Below are 19,372 nucleotides of genomic sequence, written 5' to 3'. Positions count from 1 at the left end.
GGTTGGAGCTAGGGCTATTGCAGTTGGTGTTATTACAGCCGGGAATACAGTCCAACTCATGATGAGCGCCTCAGTTTCCTAACTTGACAACTTCTTTAATGCACCTCTTTAATGCACCCTTTCACGAGGGCAAGCAGGGATCAATGAGATGCATGGACGAAGATGTTTAACCTAAAGGTGTATTATTTGTAAACACAGAGAAAAAAAGGTTTTGTGATCAGACATGGATGTTTTATCCTTCATTCCCAAACTCAGCAAACAAATAGGAGGAGGATATGCCTGTGGGTTGGACAGAAGTGGGCTCATTTTTAAAAAGAAATGCAAATCGCATGCTTATATGCTGTTTGGCCCCCTGTATGCAGTTTTCAACTTTCACAAAATAGAGTACAACAGCAAAGAGGAAACACAAGAGAAATGTCCTTTTCTGATTGCCTTTAATCTCTGTTTTATAAAAATGGAAATATTGTCTACAAATTACACTTTGCAGATGGCATTTACAATGGATTCCTATCAAATCTGACTGCTTGCCACAAATAGGCAGATTCCACAGGACTACATTCTTATGCACTGGCATGCAAATCTCATGCAGGCTTAAAAGCATGCGCCCCTTCAAGCTGCACCAGGAAAGCACAACAGACATGTTAATTCTGTTCTGTGCTCCTGATCCACTTCCAAAATGGCTGCAAAATGCCCTGCAGTGTAGAATGAAAGCATACATGACTAGACATTGCTTTGAGGCCTCACATTTGCAATCCAGGGCTCAGAAAATGATCCTCCAATTGCTTCTCCCTCTGGTTGAAACAAGGCAAGCAATAAGTCACATTTAGGATCAACAACATCAGAGTCTGGGTCACTCTACCCAGCAATCTATGAGGGACAACAGTCACTTGCAGTCAGATAAGGTCAAATCAGAATAAATACACATTTTAAAAACAGCAACAAAAAAAGCAGTTCAGGTTCGATATCAGGCTTTTCTCAAAAATTCCAATCAGGCCCATGCAATTGGAGTTGTTTCTGCACACAACAAACAAATCAAAGCAGGATTGTCTTGTGTAAAATGTGTAACCTTAAGCAACGGAGCAATAGTATTCTTTCTATGTCATAGTAGAGCGGACAGGATAAAACAAAATGCAACACATCTTCTTTTGCAGCGCTGCACCCCGGGCAGACTGTGGATTGCTTAACGCTCAACCAATGCTTAGTGATGGCTCTAAGCCATAATAGGTTAAATCGTCCCTGCTCAATGCCCAACAGTATATTGTTTTGTTGCTATGTAAAAAATAAGGTTGAATGCCATCAGGGCCTGAAATCAACAGATGGTTCCTATTTAATTCAATCATAAGCCCAGTTGTTTCCCTGTTAGCCACAACTATAGAAGAAAACATCTGGTTATATTTGATAGATACAGTCAGAGTTAAAAGAGCAGAGGGGCACTGCAGACTTGGGGCATTCAATTGCAATAGGCACTGGGAAATGAAATTCAGCCAGGGTATTTTGCAGCAAGATGAACTCAGCAACACGGTTTTGATAATCATGTGCGTTAGGTTAGCTCTTGGGTTTGACCAAAGTGCCAACCAGTGCAAAAGAGGGGCCATATGCCAGTCATCACCTATGTGTGGGGTTCCCAATTCAATATGCACAGCATAATCTGGTGCCAAACTGGGGAGATCCAAAAGTTTTTTTAAGAAAACTATTGTCTATTACTTCAATAGGTGATGTTTTTGCGTTACCCCACAAAGACGCACCATATTTCGTTGCAGCCTTCGTCTGTGCTCTGTAAACTTCCAAAATGAGTTTAGTTGGCTGTCCCTGGCACATGTTCTTAAAACGGGACAAACCCCTCAAGGCATTTTTGATTCTAGAGCACTGTTTCTCTATGTGTAAAGTCCCCTGCCAATTTTCCCTAAAAGTAATGGCCAAGTAATCAAATGTTTACACCCGATGGATGATTTCACGATTACACAGCATTTTCTCATATTTATCGTCCTTCCTCCCCTATTAGAACATGCCATCACAGCTGACTTTTTAGTATTTACAGATAATTTTAAGTGAGTCATAAAGCAGTGTAGGTATCTATCAGATGTTGCAGAGCGATTGGGGTGCGAACAATCAAGACTGTGTCGTCTGCATATGCCAGTACAGGGAGGGGCAGTGCACCCATTTTAAGGAAGTCAACCTTTGTCTTCAGCAGTGCCTTGTGTTGGCCATTGATAGAGAGAGCAAACAGCATGGGGGCTGTAACACACCATGGCGTACTCCCAAGGCCACCTGAAAATAACCTGTGCATTGACCCTGTTCCCCAAATCTCACACATGCTCTAGTGTCCTCATCGATAATATGTAATACCTTTGCCAATTCAGAGCGACACCCCATGGACCTGAGCACCTGCCATAGTGTAACTCTATCAACTCTATCAAAGGCTTTGCTCACGTGCATCAATGCCAAATAAATTGGTTCATCCCTTACAAAGATGGAAGATGTCCTAGCGAGGTACAAGCTAAGAACTTTGTCTTGTGTCCCCATACTTTGCCGGAAACCATATTGGATATCTGAGAGGATGTCGTTGTCAGAAATCCATTGTTCCAGGTGCTCCAGGACTGCATGTCCAAACATCTTAAAGGAGGTGTCCAGTAGGGAAATGGGCCTATATGATAAGCAGCTTCCTGGATCTCCCTTTTTAAAAATGGGATAGATCATTGCGTTTTTCCAGCACTGTGGGTATTCCTCCAACTCCAGATAGGAGTTAAAGCAGTTAGTCAATAATGGAGCCCACACTTCCAGGTCATCCTTAAATAAGTCAGCAGGTATTGCATCTGGACCAGGCGCCCCGTTATGCAATTGCGGACTGACAGCATTCCGCACCTCCTTTGCAGTCAAACAAAGTGTAGAACACTGCTCTGAATCCTCCTATCTGGCTATGATTTCTTTAAACAAAGACTTGAAATTGTCTTACCAAGCGCTAGCACTCACATGATTCTCTTTGTGAGTCTTACCCCTCTTAAAAGCTGGGCCACCTGCAACAAATTCCCTGAAAGTGTTTAGAGTTCCTATCCGAGACTGCCAATAAAAGTTCTTCCCACGCAGGTTTTTCTAGGCAATTCGTTCTTACGTCCAAAGCACTTTTATACTGTGCCCTTGCAGTAATAACCTCTCCCCTTCTACTAGCCTTATCCCTCAGATGCCCTTCAGATTATTCTGTGCTATACCGCACGTTTGATCAAACCAGCTCTGCATGTTACTTTTATTGGTTTAAAAGTCGTGTTGAAATAAATCTGTCAGGGATTTCCATATTTTTTGTGATGGAAGCATGATGACCCCTGGTTCTGCATCATGAGAGGATGCATAAAATGTGGTCCAAGTTCAATTGGATCACCTTGCACTGATTAGACACTGGGTCACACCTGGCCCATTTTATCCTGCATTTACATAGGGGATTAAGATCATAACGATCTAAATGCGGGTGCTTAGCTTTTGAGGTCCCAGGGTGGCCCAGACTCAAAACCATCCTCAGAGGGAAGGGGTTGCTGTTAATCCTATCTGTAACTGCAAAGTCCACAATTAGCGGGCAGTGTTGAACACGCATGCAAAAGTAGTCAATTATGGCTGTACTTTGGGTACTTGCAAATGTGGTCTTGCCCTGTACATCCAAACCTATGCGTCCATTCAATGAACAGACTCCCCAATCCACATGCCATGTGTTCAACTGCAAGCCCCTATAGCACATTCTTTCATCAGACAATTTTCGATTTTCCCAAGTGAGGTACCGCTCGTATCCACCACCGCAAACAAACGAATTCTGCGCCATTATGCACCCGAAAGACTGCCCACATGCGCTCTGTATTCGAGTCCGTGCTCTATGACAATTAATTGTGGGCAGTCTTTCAGGTGCATAATGGCGGGTAATTAGTTTGTTTACGGTGGCGGATACGAACGGTACCTCACTTGGGAAATCGAATTACTGGAATTACAGAAGTAATGACGTTAAAATCTCGTACTCTATAGTTCACGTTGTGTTGATCCAGCAATAGGTCTATGGATTCATGCTTTTCAAAACGTATGTTCAAATTGTTCATTTATTTGATACTGGCAGTAACACAAGTGTCATTGACTGCGGTTCGTATTCATAGAAGCCAGCACATGTGTGGAATAAGACTACAGCTTCCATCCTGAATCTCATCTCCACTTTAAGAGACGCTGCCGGAGTTTTGTGGGAAACCTGTTTGGGAAGTCAACCCGACGTTTCTACCTAAACTGAGGTATTTTCTCTGGTGTCGGTGAAACAAAGGAAATAAAGGTGATGGGATATAACTTGAGGTTTTGAATGGTACTGTCAGTTTAGCTCCTATGCTGCAGGACCCAGACTTGGTGTCCTTGGGTATTGGCTTTATGTTAAGTGTTGATAAAAGTGATGGGATATAGCTTGATGGATACCCTGTGAATGATGTTAGCATTTTTAGTTTTTAATGTGGCACAACCTTGGTTTTGTTTCATCAGTGATTGTTTTATGTCTGTACAGATCTCTGAACCAGTTGAGCTACCATGTGAGCTTGTGGAAAATACAAACTTGATTCAAGAAGTTTGCAGCTAAGTTGTGTGAATTTTGACACTAGCACTACCCAGGTCCTACTTAGAGGTAAAGTACTTATTGTTCTAAAGGACAGACTCAGTCGAGACCTGTACCATGGTCCTCTAGACACCATTTGGTGTGAGATAGGGGTTTTTGTAGTTACTTGAAGAACTTGGCTCACTATTTTTATGTGGTGTATGTTGTCGTCCTTTGTAGGTGGTCCCTCATTTGAATTTGGATCCCCCCAGCCTGACCCTGGATTGCATGGTGGTGAAAACTTTTGTGCAAAGAAAGGTTTCCCTGAAGAAAGTTCATGCATCCGAAGCTGGTAAGAACTGAAACATGTCGGGATATGTGTTTTCTGTGAAATGACATTTTTTAAAATGTATAGTGTGTTATAATTGGTTGGTGTCTGTTTAAGTATTACGTGTTTTGAATTTGTTGTTGTAATTCATCACAATAGGTTTATGTTATACCCACCATGTGGGTGAAATCTTGGGTCATGTGGTTTTAGAAAACTATTTTTTAGAAGTGTTTTCCTTCTACTTTGAGAATAAATTAAAATGGTTACATTTATGTAAGGGTGGTGTGTACTAAGTCCATTCTTTCAGGACCAATGGTAAGAGGATACTACAAAGCACCACATTCTAGATAGATGAGTAAGCCACTAGATTAGGTCATACTACCTCTTCTCCTTATCTGTATAAAAATATTTATGCTCTGCCTCTGACCGTGGAGTGAGGTGTTATGCAAGGGGCACGTTGCCTTAGTTATAATAGATAATCAGTATAATGTTCTGGGGAGGTGAAAACCACCCACCATTGGTGAAATTATAGGCTACATGAAATGGTGTGGCTTGGAATGCAACAATTGCCTGGAAATTGCCCAATGAGAGGAGGGCGCATTACTAGCCAGGCCTGCAGTTCTCACAGGGCTCACAGCACAGCCCTCCATGTTATTAGAGAGCGCAAATATGAAACCTGCCGCCAGCACCGCCGCCCCCCCCCCACCCAGACCAGACGAGACAGCCCGAGCCCATATACTGCAACATGTCTGGCTTGCCGCAGACTCCTTATCTCAGACTCGGGTCGTTGCTACACTGAATGTTTGCAGGGCTGCACCTGGCAGACATGTCCCTGCTTAGCTCTGCCCACTATGGCCGCTGCTCTTTTTCTTGGCAGGGCCACAGCCAGCAGACGCAGCCTAGCACGCTGAAACAAGACCCGCCTCTCTCCCTTGTCACTCAGCACATGTCTAGATGTTCAAAGCAGGTCCGCCAAATCCTCGCAACCCCCCCAGGCACATTTCAACCCCTTTAAAAAATAAAATAAAAGCTGGAACATAGTAGCTTCATGGACCCCTCCCTTGGGTCGCACTTTGAGATATGGGGCCTCATTACGACCCAGGCGGTAAGGGGTTTACGGCAGCGTTAACAGCGCCGACCCTTACCGCCTAAGTACGAGGTCCCTTAGCGCCATGGCGCTTTTAACACCTGCTTTTAGCAGGTGTTAAAATCATGGCGCTAAGGGACCATGGAGTTAATTACGCCACCGTAATTTACGGTGGCGTAATTAACGCCTTCCCCACTCCCATTATGCCCTATGGGGCAAAAATGGGAATGGGGAAGGGTAAATGGGGATTGGGGACTTACCGCCCCGCCAAGGTCGGAATGGGGCGGTAAGTCCGCCAACCACCATGGCGTAAACGTAGTTTATGCCATGGTGGTAAAGTCACGGCCCAGGCGGTAACTTACCGCCTGGGTCGTAATGAGGCCCATGGACCAGTAAACCTCATTAAGTGAACTTGCTGCACTCAAGCCTTTAACTCGGCCTCAGGGCCCAAAACTCCTGGTACGGACGTGGAGCTAGGTCTATAAAGCTTAAACAGGTTTTCAGGATACCACAAAAGCATGATAATTAAAAAAGAACATGACTGCTCATCATGCAGCTCACAGCGCAAAACGAATGTTCACTGTGTGTCTAAAACATGTGTAACTATTATTAACCCGTTTAATGGAATTTATTTTCTCGATCACTCCTGAACAAAAGAGTGATTAAGTGTGCTTCTAGTAGAATATGGTCTGGACAATCTCTCAAGCCCCAAGGCTGTCCTACTGCTTCATAAAAGATTGATAAAAAGAAATATCCAATTGAATGCATAACAGTTCAAACAGAGGAAGTGTCTTGACATTAGAAGCGAATGTAGGATTTCCTATAAGACAGTGGTCTCAAAATTCAGTCTCAAGAGCCAAATCCAGTCCAGGTTTTCAGCATACCCAAACAAAAAACATTTAACTACAGTTAACCTAAATGGGATTTATCTGCATAGTTGGGAGTTGGCATGTAAGCTTGGTGAGGTCGGATGCTCTTTTACTGCAATAACAGTACAAAAAAGGCACGATTCTGTAATTGCTGTGCTCTTTTATTAGAACTTTGGAATGTTGCCAGTTCCATTGCGTTCAAATCACTGACAGGGGGCATTAATGGCTGGTGTTATTCTCCTTTCCCGATATTCCAATGTTCCTCCTTTATCTTCCCTGTAATGATCTAATACCAGTAATACCTCCTTCCTTGAGCTACTACTAGGTGCCTTGCCCCTTGCTGAAAGCCCACTCACTCTGCTTAACTTGGGCAAGGGGCAGTTATCACGAGGTAATGGCCCTCAGGATGGAAATGACTGATTAGTAGATATGTTGCATCATGCTATCAGCCATATACCTTTGCTACATGCAAGGGCATATTGTATGCACTCACTGCAGACAGGCATCTGGGACATTCATCTGATGATATTGTGTTTAATGACAGTGGACCTAACCAGGAGTATGGCAGAAATTCTGTGATTTCTCTGTTACCACTCGGCCTTGTATTTTTACTGGAAGAATACAAATGTTGTAACAGTGGTGGAATTGCCAATTTCTGGAGTTCACAGGACCCCATCAGGGATTTGGCTGATATACCGTGGATGCTAGTGCCGCCGGTGGTAAAGCTGCTGATTTCTTTCTTTGAAGTAAAGGATTTACCGCCAACATCTCACTACAGCTCAGTGGTATTTTGATATATGCTCGGTCAGCTCGATGTGGCGCAAATCAGGAAATGCTGGGTTCTTGCAGAATTGTGGGTCCTTTCACCATCTCCCATGAAGGAAAATGATGCTCACCCTAATTTTCCCAGTCTATGGAAATAAGTCAGAGCAGTTTGCAGGGCCAGCCACAACCCTGGGCAGGCTTCCTGTGGACCAGCGTTCTAAAGTGGCACGCTTTCCTCCTAGCAGGGACTTCCCTTGTGCCCCAGATGCGGTTAGGGAGGGAGGTGTCAGTTCCTTTGAACATCTCGTTTCCACTCTGTGCGAGGGACTTTGAGAAGCTGTAGCTTCATCAAGGCTTTCAGCATTTTTCTACTTTTTTTTAACAAGGAGTCTAAAAAATGTTTCACCAAATGGGGGGTTTCGCTCCATTAGTAGAGACATCCTTACAGGGGATTTTCCTTTTTCAAACCTCCTGCTTAAGGCCAATCCGTCTCTATGCTACAGATGTCCCCCTCCTCTGTTGTGCCTTAACCAGAGATCTTGACTGACAGGAAGTCGAAGAGGGGTTAAGAAGGTATGAGATACAGTCAAAACCAAAATGCTCAAAGTCCTCGTCCTTTTGGTTTCCGCTCCCCTACCCTCTGTCTGCCCTACATCAAGGGTCTCTGTGCTGATAACCCCCTTTCAAGTATTCCACATATCTCTTCTAGGCCCAAGAAGTGCCGGTTCCCGGCTTTACGCCCTCTGGGGGCCTGGGTTTCCACCTGGGAGAGGTGCCCGTTCTCTTTCCAAGTAATCAATAGAGTTCCTGAGAGTTACTAGTGCAATGTGTTGTGGAAGCATCTTCAAAGGCAGAAGCCTACAGGAGAGGCTTCTTTCATCAGTAGGCCCTATGAAAAGCCAGAGCGGGCCATACGGGTATTATCAGCCGATTTGGTTTTGGCTGTTTAATATAATTCATTTTTGAATCACTATATCTATCTTTTAATAAGATATAGGTTACCGTCACGTCAGCACAGTCCCTAAATTCAAAAGGGAAGGTTGTCCGGGCCACGATATTCATGATGTTAACATTTAACAGCTGAGTCCTGTTTGTTTACCCTCAAATGGATTCCCGTTTTTATTCCAGAAAGGCACATGCAAAGTTTTGCAGAACATTATTTCTGGATAGTCTAGCCATAAATCCTTTCAGGAGCACTCACCTTGGGTGATTAGGCACGCTCCCTCCTATGGATCAACTCTAACCACTTTTGTAGCAGGTGAAGCAATCAAAAAGGTATAAAAGGTATCTCAATTTTATGAGTGAACAAATCAGCTGGGGCATTTTTGAACGTGCCATCTGTTTTTAATTCCATACCATACTATCTATTAGCCTCTTATATTTGATTAAGAAGGTAAAGCGCATGTATCTTCTGCTGTGTGATATGAAAGTGTTTCTGTAGCGCCAATAGCGCCTTTTAAGAGGAATCTCAAGCTGCTACTCGCCCTTGCAAGCACACATTTGAGGTACATGCTACTTTTCGCTGAAAAGTGGCCCATGACATGTCAGCTGCAGTAATGCTTGCAAACTGTGCACAGCGGAAGTATACATGTGCACGCCATATGGCTATCCGTGATCATGTTAGACACTACCATGGCCTGTAAACCACAGCAGGTATAAACACTGACAGTGGGCCTCATTCCGAGTTTGGTGGTAACCACGCCTCTATTTGCGGCATGGCTGCCTCCAAATTCGTTCCGATTCCGCCCTGGTGAATGGAGTAATTACCGGTCCATTCCAAGGTTGGCGGGACCGGTAATTCCCCATTCACCAGGGCCCTTCCCCATTCCCATTTGAGCCCCCATAGGGCTCAATGGGAATGGGGAAGGCGCTAATAACGGTACCGTAAATTACGGTACAGTTATTAGCTCTAAAGTCCCTTTTTGGGTCCCGTCCTTAACACCTGCAAAAAGCAGGCGCTAAGGAAGGACCCGCAAAGGGAACTCGTAGTGGGGCGGTAAGGGTTTAACGGCACCGGTCTTGTTACCGGTGACCGTTAACCCTTACTGCCCCACTTGTAATGAGGCCCAGTACCTTTAAAGAAACAGAGCCTAGGTGGAATGGGTGACCGTTTAGCCGCTTCCATTTCCTACAGAGAATCCGCCTTCACTTTGCATAGCAACATTCTTACAAGCTCTGGATTGCAGACTTGCAGGTGGCATTCCGACACATTGCCACATAAGTAAAACCTTTTTGTAAAATATTGCTCAGCACACAAGCAATCTATTCCTCTTGTCTCGGGAGGACAGCTCAGCAGCAACGTGCTCACCTTGGAAGCGAGACGACACGGCAGACAACACGGAGCAACACAGGTTCGATCCCCGGGTCCGTGCTTAGAAACCTCTGGGTATTAAGCACGTTATAAATAACCGATCATATCATATATCTTGAAACCCTAGTTCTCATCATCGGCTTCTTCTTCCTCTGTACAAGAGGATGGGTAGAATTTGAGGTGTCTGTTGTTTTTGCTGTTTGAACACATCTGTCCTATTAGTTCTAACAATAAAAAAGCAAATACTTGATAGCTGCCGTTATTTGTCATCGTTATAATGTGCTCAATATGCGGGCAATGGTGGTCACTTATTATGCGTTTTTTACTCTGTCTATAGCTGGAAGGCGGACTTCACAACATATTCAGAGACCCTGCAATATTTCTGCACCCTCGGAGCTAGATTAGTTTTGAACAGGATGTATCCTTCCAGGGTATAAACAGTCTGTGAAGGACGCAGAGCTTTACAACTCATCCAGAACAGGATTGCAAGACTTGTCCTTGGCCTCAAGCCCTGGGATGGTATTTCTCCAGCCCTGAAATCCCTTAATTGGCTCCCAGTGGATGCAAGGATTACATTTAAAACCCTCTGCATTGTCCACAAGGCTTTCTGGGGCCTGGGTCCAAAATACCTTCAAATATCCCTCCGTAAATACTTCCCCTCTCGAGCCCTTCGCTCTTCTACTTCTAACTCCCTCAGGGTTAGTCGTTTTGCAAAGAAACAAGTTGGGGGTAGATCTCTGTCTTCGGCTGGGGACTCCCTTTGGAGCAGCTTCCCAGCCACCTTGAAACTTGAGGGAAACCATCTCCGGTTCTGCAAGCATCTCAAGTCTTTCCTCTTTGCTTCTGCCTTTGCCCCCTTTCTCCCCTGTTGATCTGTTTCTTCTCTTGGCATCGTGCACCTGGCCACCCTCTGTCATTCGGGCCCAGGTACCTGCTCACCCTGCCACCCTCCTGCACTGCCTACAGGCCACCCTCTGCACTAGGGTTCTGTATCTGTACCCATACAGTCCCCACCCACTTTTCTTCTGCACTTATCAGATATACCTTATCTGACAAACTGTCACCTGCCACTTGCAGGCTGCACTACGATGGTTTATCGCCTGTATTTATTTATTTATTCATTTAATTTAATATTTATTTCTGCTTTCTCTCCTCTGCTCCACACTTTCCACTGCCCCCCTTTCCATGCACTTCCCCCTTTTCCCTTTTCAATGCACTTGCACTTTCTTAAATGTCACTGGGCATAGTAAGAATGCTGTTTTCTTTTTTTGTTCTCCCTTGTTCCCCTCCCTTTTGGCCTGGTCGCGCTCTGAAACACTTGCGTGCGAGTGCGATATAAATAAAATATAATTTTATTTCATTTCAAACTCTGCTTCCTGTGAAGAATCCTACAGATCCCTCACCGAACCCCTGCCTAAAGTCTACTCTCAGGTGGCCAGGGGAAGGCAGACGCTTCCTGATCCCAACCCAGGGGGTGGTGTAATGCAGGAGGATCACCTGGATGGAGACAAGGCCCAGGGTAGTGAGGAGATTTTGTGGGATGAGACAAAATACTTTTCCTCTGACAGGAAGATTCTTACTACTGCAGCTAAAGAGGTTATGGCTTATTGTCATGTTAATGTCTCTCAACCTCATATGAGATCTAAGGTTATGAACCCTCAGGTTGTTAAATCAGAAAAAAATATACCAGAAGAAAGATCCTTTTTGGTATCCCAGACTAAACACCTTTCTAAACCCCAAGGGTACAATGTAACAGAATATGGAAATGTTTTCTTCACTAAACCATCTTCCTCTATGATAGCTAATTTTCCTAGCCCCTCTGTTAAAAGCCTTACGGGAATAGAATCTACCCTTATAAATAATGCTGAAGTTGAACAATCTAACTTTTTTGGGAAAAAAACTACAATCCCCAGAATTCTCGAGGAAGAGGACTGAAGAGGTGTGCAGATGTAGCAGTCTGGAAATTAAGCCTACTAGCCATTGCAGTAGTCAGGCAATTAAGGATAATATCCTATGCCTGTAGCCTTTTGTCACCTGTGAGGAATAAGCAGGAAAGGAGTAGTAGAAGGAGCTGGAATAAGGACTGGAAAGCTGCTGTAGTAGCAGTAGTAGAAGAGAAGCAGAAAGCTGGCCAATCACGATAAAGTGACAGAATAGAAGGGACACCTGAGCATGGAGACAGCAGATTTCACCTGCAAGCTCTGAGAGAGTCCTGTTCTGTCAAACTCTTAATTGCAGAGTCTGCACAGGGGAAGACATGCAGGAGGCTGAGTTTTCTCCATGTGAGCCGTGTTGCAGTGATTGCCGAGCCGTGGAAGTGCAGGAGACTAAAGCCAGAAGCAGAAGGCAAGCCGAGAGTCTCGGGAGAAAAGGGAGCTCCAAGTGACCGGACCGGAGACACCCATGCTGGAGCAGGGTGTGGGTCTCCAGTGAGCCAGAAGTAGTAGAAGAAGCAGATGAAGTCGGGAATGAAAATCGCAATATCGCAACATTTGCAAATTACAAAATCGCTACATTTGAAGACAGATTATGCATAGTGAAACATTTCCTGGGTGCGAAAATGGCTCATCTATAAATATGTAGGGCTACAAACAACAATGGGCCTCATTACGACCCAGGCGGTAAGTTACCGCCTGGGTCGTACCTTTACCACCATGGCGTAAACTATGTTTACGCCATGGTGGTTGGCGGACTTACCGCCCCATTCCGAGGTTGGCGGGGCGGTAAGTCCCCAATCCCCATTTACCCTTCCCCATTCCCATTTTTGCCCCATAGTGCATAATGGGAGTGGGGAAGGCGTTAATTACGCCACCGTAAATTACGGTGGCGTAATTAACAACATGGTCCCTTAGCGCCATGGATTTTAACACCTGCTAAAAGCAGGTGTTAAATCCTCCATGGCGCTAAGGGACCTCGGAATCAGGCGGTAAGGGTCGGCGCTGTTTACGCCGCCGTAAACCCCTTACCGCCTGGGTCCTAATGAGGCCCAATGACAGATTCTACACACTGCTCTGCCCTTGTGGCTGAAACAGATATGAGCAAAGAGCAGGCAAGGGTCCAGACAAGATGTCTTTGTGGATGTTAACATTACAGGCCATCCCTCTGCTTCAAGGGTGGGGCTGCTAACACTTTGTTATATTCCGCCGCAGCACTGTATTGTGAGGGCAACCTTCACAACACTCAGGTTCCTGTTTTAAGAAAAGTATCACATGCAGGACTGATTCTACACTAGGGCGACTCTTGGTAGCTTCCTAGAGAGCCACTTACAGAAGGGCACAAAGGGGTGTCCTTTTGGCACCTAAAAACCTAAAATAAGGTAGAATTATAAGGCTGGAGGCCTGGCCCCGATAGTATGTCCCCGGCACCCACTTCTTGAAGGGGCAGGCTGCCCTCATACCCCGCCTGTGCTTGAGGCTCGTTCCAATTGACCATCCTTTGATGAGCATGTTTACATTCCCAAATAAAGGGGTTTGTCTTTGTCAACCTGCTCTCAATCAACCCGAATATTGACAATATTTGTAAAAGACTTGAAGAACAAAAGCTTTGATCTCTAATGACCAATGGCTAATACGATTCCTTGTTTATTCGAGAGCCCCAACCCTGAGAAACAAGTGTTGGAGACTGTTCGCATTCAGATTTTAATGCAATATAATTTTTTTGTTTTTTTTTAAATCTTTTTCTCTACTTTTTCTTGTCAAATGTCTATATTTACTTATTATTTTTTCTTGCATAACTGCATTCCATTTTGTTCAAATCCTTGTTTGTGTTCAATTGGTGCTTTATGGGAGACTGTATACTGATGTACATTAGGGCACATCATTTGTTGTGAATTGCATAACTTCTATAGCTCTGAAGAGGACCTGTCATGGCCGAAACACGTCTTGGCTCTATTCAAAGGTGTATTTTGTGCTATTCAATGAAAGTATAAGAATCAAGGAATCATATTAGCCATTGGTCGTTAGAGATCAAGCATTTTTTCTTCAAGATCTTTTACAAATATTGTCACTATTCCAGAGGATTGAGTGCAGTTTGACATATACAAACCCCTTTCTTTGACTCTGTTCGGTGATATTGGGCCAAAGTCGCCTCTGCATCTAGATCGCTGCAGCTCTCTTTTCAACGTATTTTCTGGCGTTCTAGCTCGAACCCGGGAATAGCCCTCTTTGAGTCATACAGGGTCATCACAAGTTGGGCGGGAACCCCTCAAATGCTGCAGTAATGCTATTACCGCCGCATTTAAGGGTAGGCCAAATCCCGGGTTTGGCAGTATTTACCCCCATCTCTGAGCTGGGGGGAAATCCGCCGGGAATGTGCCGATTTCCGGTGCTATTACCACGCATTAATACCACTGATGGTAATCACACCGAAAATGCCCCATTGGGTCCAATGGGGAATGGGGAATTCCCGAAGGGCCCAATGGGGAAGGGCCGTTCAACAAAACCCGTGATCCAGTGCTAATAGCGCTGGGCCAGTTGGCGGTTGAACTTTTAGCGCAGGCAGTATCCCGGCGGGAATACCACTGGGATACTGCCCAACCCATGATGAGGCCCATAATGTCTACATTCCCATTTACAAGTAAGAAGTGGGAATGAACAGAAGCATACCAAAGTTCATGCCCTGCATATGGATCGGGATAAGGGCCTGGCCTGGAGTCTGGCGGGGGTCCGAAATGACCCAACCCCATTGTCTCTGTTGGGACCTCCGCCCCTTTCCTCATGCAGCATTCCTACTGCTTCTCACCTAAAAAAAGCCCCATGAACCGATCATACACCTCACAACTATTATTGATTACATGCACCCAACCAGTGTACACTGAGTTATGTCCAAGACCATGGCACAGACCACTGCACAGGCAGGGGAAAAGACCACTGGAAGACAGCATATGCAGGTACAGCGACAGCTTGCATTATTGCACTGGAGCCTAACGGCAGGACTTTATCAGCACAGGGACTGACCGGGCTCCTTACTAATAACGTTCCTCCAATGCGTGCTATGTGTCCGTGTGTAACACAACCAGTGGTCGAAGTTGGCGGAAGCGGCCGGGAGCGGTGCTCCTCTACTTCTTTTAATTACGTTTTACCGTTCCTAAACTAACGGTTTCGTTTTAAAATAAAAGTGTAGGAAGAAGTTGAAACTTCTATTTTCAGTGCACTGCACAGGACGTTTCCTTAAAGAGCAGGCACATGTGTTCTGGGTTTTTATTGTGAATGGGAGGGGGCGCGGCGATGGGGTCTTTGGGGAGCGGTGCAGGCCAGTAGGGAACATAGTTCCACTACTTCTTTTTGTACACTTCGACCACTTAACACAACTCTCTTGGGGCCATTTCAAACGAAGAAAGGGACACGTGCATTTATAGGACTGCTCTGTAAAAGATGCCAAGGGGCCTAATGAGCATGTTTTGATTGCTTTCTAGGGAAAAGGGGATTTGTTTTTTAATGAACAACCTGATTGACTCATTTTGCACAGGTCTTTCCCGCATTCCTCTAGATGGCCGAATTAAAAAATCCTGATCGCCTTTTAGCAGAAGATTGAATTGATGGACTCGGTGGGCTGCATTTGTCAATATCTGCACTGAAAGCGCTGCTGGTGGTTCTGGGGAGTCATTTAAGAGTCAATTGCATATGCTAAGCGCCCATCTCTAAGGGGCATGTGTGCTGCCTGTCTTAACCCCTTAACTGCCAGGCTATTATGCAAGTCTCTGCATAAAGGACGAGCATACTCGTCCTTGGCACTTAAAGCAACATGGTAGTCCAAGGGTGGGATGTTATGAGACTCCAGCAATGGGCTTCTTAAGTGATCTTCAATTTAACAGGAAACAACAGAGAAACAGGAAAGGAAGGGCTACCCAGACCAGAAGAGTGGCACCCTAAACATGTTAATTAATTAGTACTAACTTAAGGCTGCCTTTTTTTTCTAAATCAAGTATGCTGCATATTCACTTTGGCTGCAGGCAAGTTTCACTCGAGCCTCATTACAGTGCAAACAGTTATTGTGGGTTAAATGCAGCCAACGGTCAATACCGTTAGTCTTGGGAGGATAGCTCAGCGGCAACGTGCTCGTCTTGGAATCAAGACGACACAGGTTCAATCCCGGTCCGCTCTTAGAAACCTCTGGGTATTAAACGTGTTATAAATAACCCATCACAATTACATTACAGATATAGCACTGGTCCAGTAGTAATGACAGTGGTATTTCCAGAATACCACCGGTGCTTTTCCAGAAATACCACTTGATATCCTTTCCTAAAATGTTTTAATCCATTTCCTCCCTCATATTGATGACTGCAATGGATAGTGGATAGACGTGCTTCATAACACTACTGACATTTGTTAATGCACACACATGTTATTTCTGACCTTTTTTATGCATTAAGTGAAAATTGGTGAAAGTTGCTCACTATCTGACCCCCTTTCCCAGGACAAAATTGTATTTAGTTTTGGCTTTTAGAGGGCTCTGGAAGCACTGCCAGTGCCTATATACCAGAGCTATTGTCATGTGAAGTGATGGGAAGAAAGGCAGGGAGAAGAGCTGTGAGGAGGGGCACACAGCCTGTGGTAGTAGTTTGGTGAATTAGCCACCTATTGATTGCCCCTATGGTCATTCCCACCCGCTACCTTCCACTCCCTGCTCAGAAGTCATGCCCATGACATTCATTTGAGTTGGCTACATCAAGAGGTAACATCAAACGTTGTTCTGTGAATGGCCTGCCAGTGTTTTCCCAAGATTGCATCGGTAAATGCACTACTAGTGTAATAAAACAAAGTCTTAACCAAGTGTGACTCCAGGCACTTAATTTATAGGCAGTATGTGTGTCCTCACCTATGAAGTCCTTTTAAAAACAAGAAGCAAAGGCAAATATGTTGGCCTTTGTATAGGCACTTGCACTTTCATTCTGTAAAGTAATCATCAATACATTTTCCATTGATGGCATATCATATTGTGTGCACAGTTGCAGAAGCATGAACTTTTTACAATGGAAATTATGATATTATATGATATATAATCTGATAAGATAATTATAACACGCCTGTACACAAGTGTTTGTAGGGTGAAGTTAAATCCCCTAAGTGCGCGGTAGGCCAGGAGGAAGTGCAGGAAGACTGGTCAAGGAGGAGCCTGGTAGCAAGCGAGAATCTGAGGGTACCAAGAAACCGGTCGGCGCCGCAGACAGGTAAGTTAGCAAGGAAGCGAGAGAGAAGGCAGAGGAGAAAAGGAGGGTCTTGTACCACCTCTGGAACTTTAGGTGGTACGGGTCAAGTTTGAGAGGGGCATAGAGGCCTTTCCAGAGTGAGGCACCTGCAGAGGAGAAAGATCTATCCCCCAATATCTGCTTGGAGAAGTGCCTGACCCTCAGAGAGTTAGAAGTAGCTGAACAAAGTGCTCTAGAAGGAAGGTATTTAGGCAGCGAGAGTTAGTTATAGTGAGTGCCTCAGCCCCAGAAGGCCATGTGGATGATGCAGAGGGTCTTGAACTTGATTCTTGCTGCCATGGCGAGCCAATGGACAGATTTCAGGGCAGGAGAGATGCAGTCCCTTGGGTTGGGGCCATGGATACGTCTTGCAGCCTGTTCTGGTTTAGTTGCAGGGGGCGTAGAGTAGAGTTAGGAATATTGAGAAAGAGGTTGTTGCAGATGTCCAGCCTAGAGAGAACCAGGGCTCTGGAGACAGTGAGCTTTTGGGGGATGGTGAGAATAGGTAGAATGTCTCTGAGGAGGTGCAGCTGGAAGTAGGCCTTCTTGGCAAGGTTTGTGATGTGAGGCGAAAGTGGAGTCGAAGATGACACCAAGTTTTTTTGCCTCACAGGAAGGCAAGGGAAGAGGGCCCAAAGAGAGTGGTCAGAGTGAGAGAGGGAAATCGGGAGAAGGGTTCCCAATCAGAAGTATCTCAGTCTTACTGGCATTTATTTATTTATGTATTTATTAGTAATATACTTATAGCTGAGCGGCTTTGTATATACAAAATAAAATACATACATACATAAACACATATCCATATAGACTAAATATGTCTATTACCATAACATATATTACACAATAGATAAAATCAGTGCATCAATAAAATTTCATATAATTCCTAAAGTAAGAAAACACAACCTAAGACAAACAATTAAACATTTCTACAATTTTCTGATAACATTTTACCATAAAAAACATAAAATACATATCATCTCCTTGCATGAAATTCCACCATAACATTGTCCCATCACTGGGATTAATTGTGTTGTTAAAAGATTTTTATAAATAAACTAGTGCAGATCTTAGTTAGGCTGTCAAAATATAAAAGTAGATGTTCAAAAGTCTCCGGCACAAAACACCTGCAGGGGCGGCACATTCTTTCAACTCGGCTTCTCCCAAGTCTCGCCCCTTGTACCTCAAGTGTTTCACATTGATTAAACTTCATCTTAAGATAACTTCTGAAGATGAAGGGGTTCGGATAAGCTGTTATATATTTGGGCAAAGATGTATGTGCCATCCGATATTGGCAGAACTGCCCCGTTACTCTTAGTAGCCAGTTCAGTAGCCAGTTCAACAAGATGACACTCCTGGCTGAACACTTGCATTTTCTTTTTCAACCAATTTTTTAAATGTGGTTGGTAGGCATAGGAGGTCGTACATTCATAACATACATAGGATTTATTATATAGGCTAATATTTTTACCTATAATAACCATAGAATTATACTGGTCAATCTTCAGATATACAAATATGTATGGAACAATGATTGTGTGCTTATTTATCGACATTAAATTTACAAAACACATAACCATTCTATGTATGCACTCGATCTCTACACCTTTTTTTTCAAACTCCAAATATATCAGTTCAATCAAAAAATTCTGCGGCATTCTTAGCAGTTTTCTAAGGATGAATGCTTCAAACATTTTGAGAAAAAATAAATAATTATGCCCCCAAATCTCAATCGCGTACAGTAGCATCGGTAGGATTTTTGCTGCATACAGCAGCAGGATGGTATGTGTTGATAATCCAAAATGTTTCCCTATGAACACGCTAATAGCATTCACTGATTTCAAGCATTTGTCTTTTGTAGCTTGCCAATGAGCATCCCATTTTAACTTTTCATCTGCAAACACACCCAAATGTGTATACACTTTAACCTGCTCAAGTTCAATATTTTCAAAAGTCCACACATATTGTTTTACCACTTACTGGCATTAAGGCAAATATCGTTGGAGGCGCACCAATCCTGAATTGCGGATAGACAGTCAGGAATGAGCGAGGAGGGAGAGGGGGCTGAAGGAAGCCTGAAAGAGAGTTGAGTGTCACCAGCATTACACTGAAAGTTAGAAGAGAAGGTGGAGATCAGTTGGGCCATAGGGGCCAGATAGACATTGACGAACCAGAGCGAGAAAATAGAGTCCCGGGGGACACCACATGTGGAGAGAGGTGGTGAAGACAAGGGACCCAAATTGGACTTGGGAGGGTTGTCCAGGAGGAAGGAGTTCAGCCACG

This window comes from Ambystoma mexicanum, chromosome 14 (genome assembly GCF_040938575.1).
Source record: "Ambystoma mexicanum isolate Mex_15411 chromosome 14, UKY_AmexF1_1, whole genome shotgun sequence".
Taxonomy (NCBI): domain Eukaryota; kingdom Metazoa; phylum Chordata; class Amphibia; order Caudata; family Ambystomatidae; genus Ambystoma; species Ambystoma mexicanum.
This window is presented reverse-complemented; position numbering follows the sequence as displayed.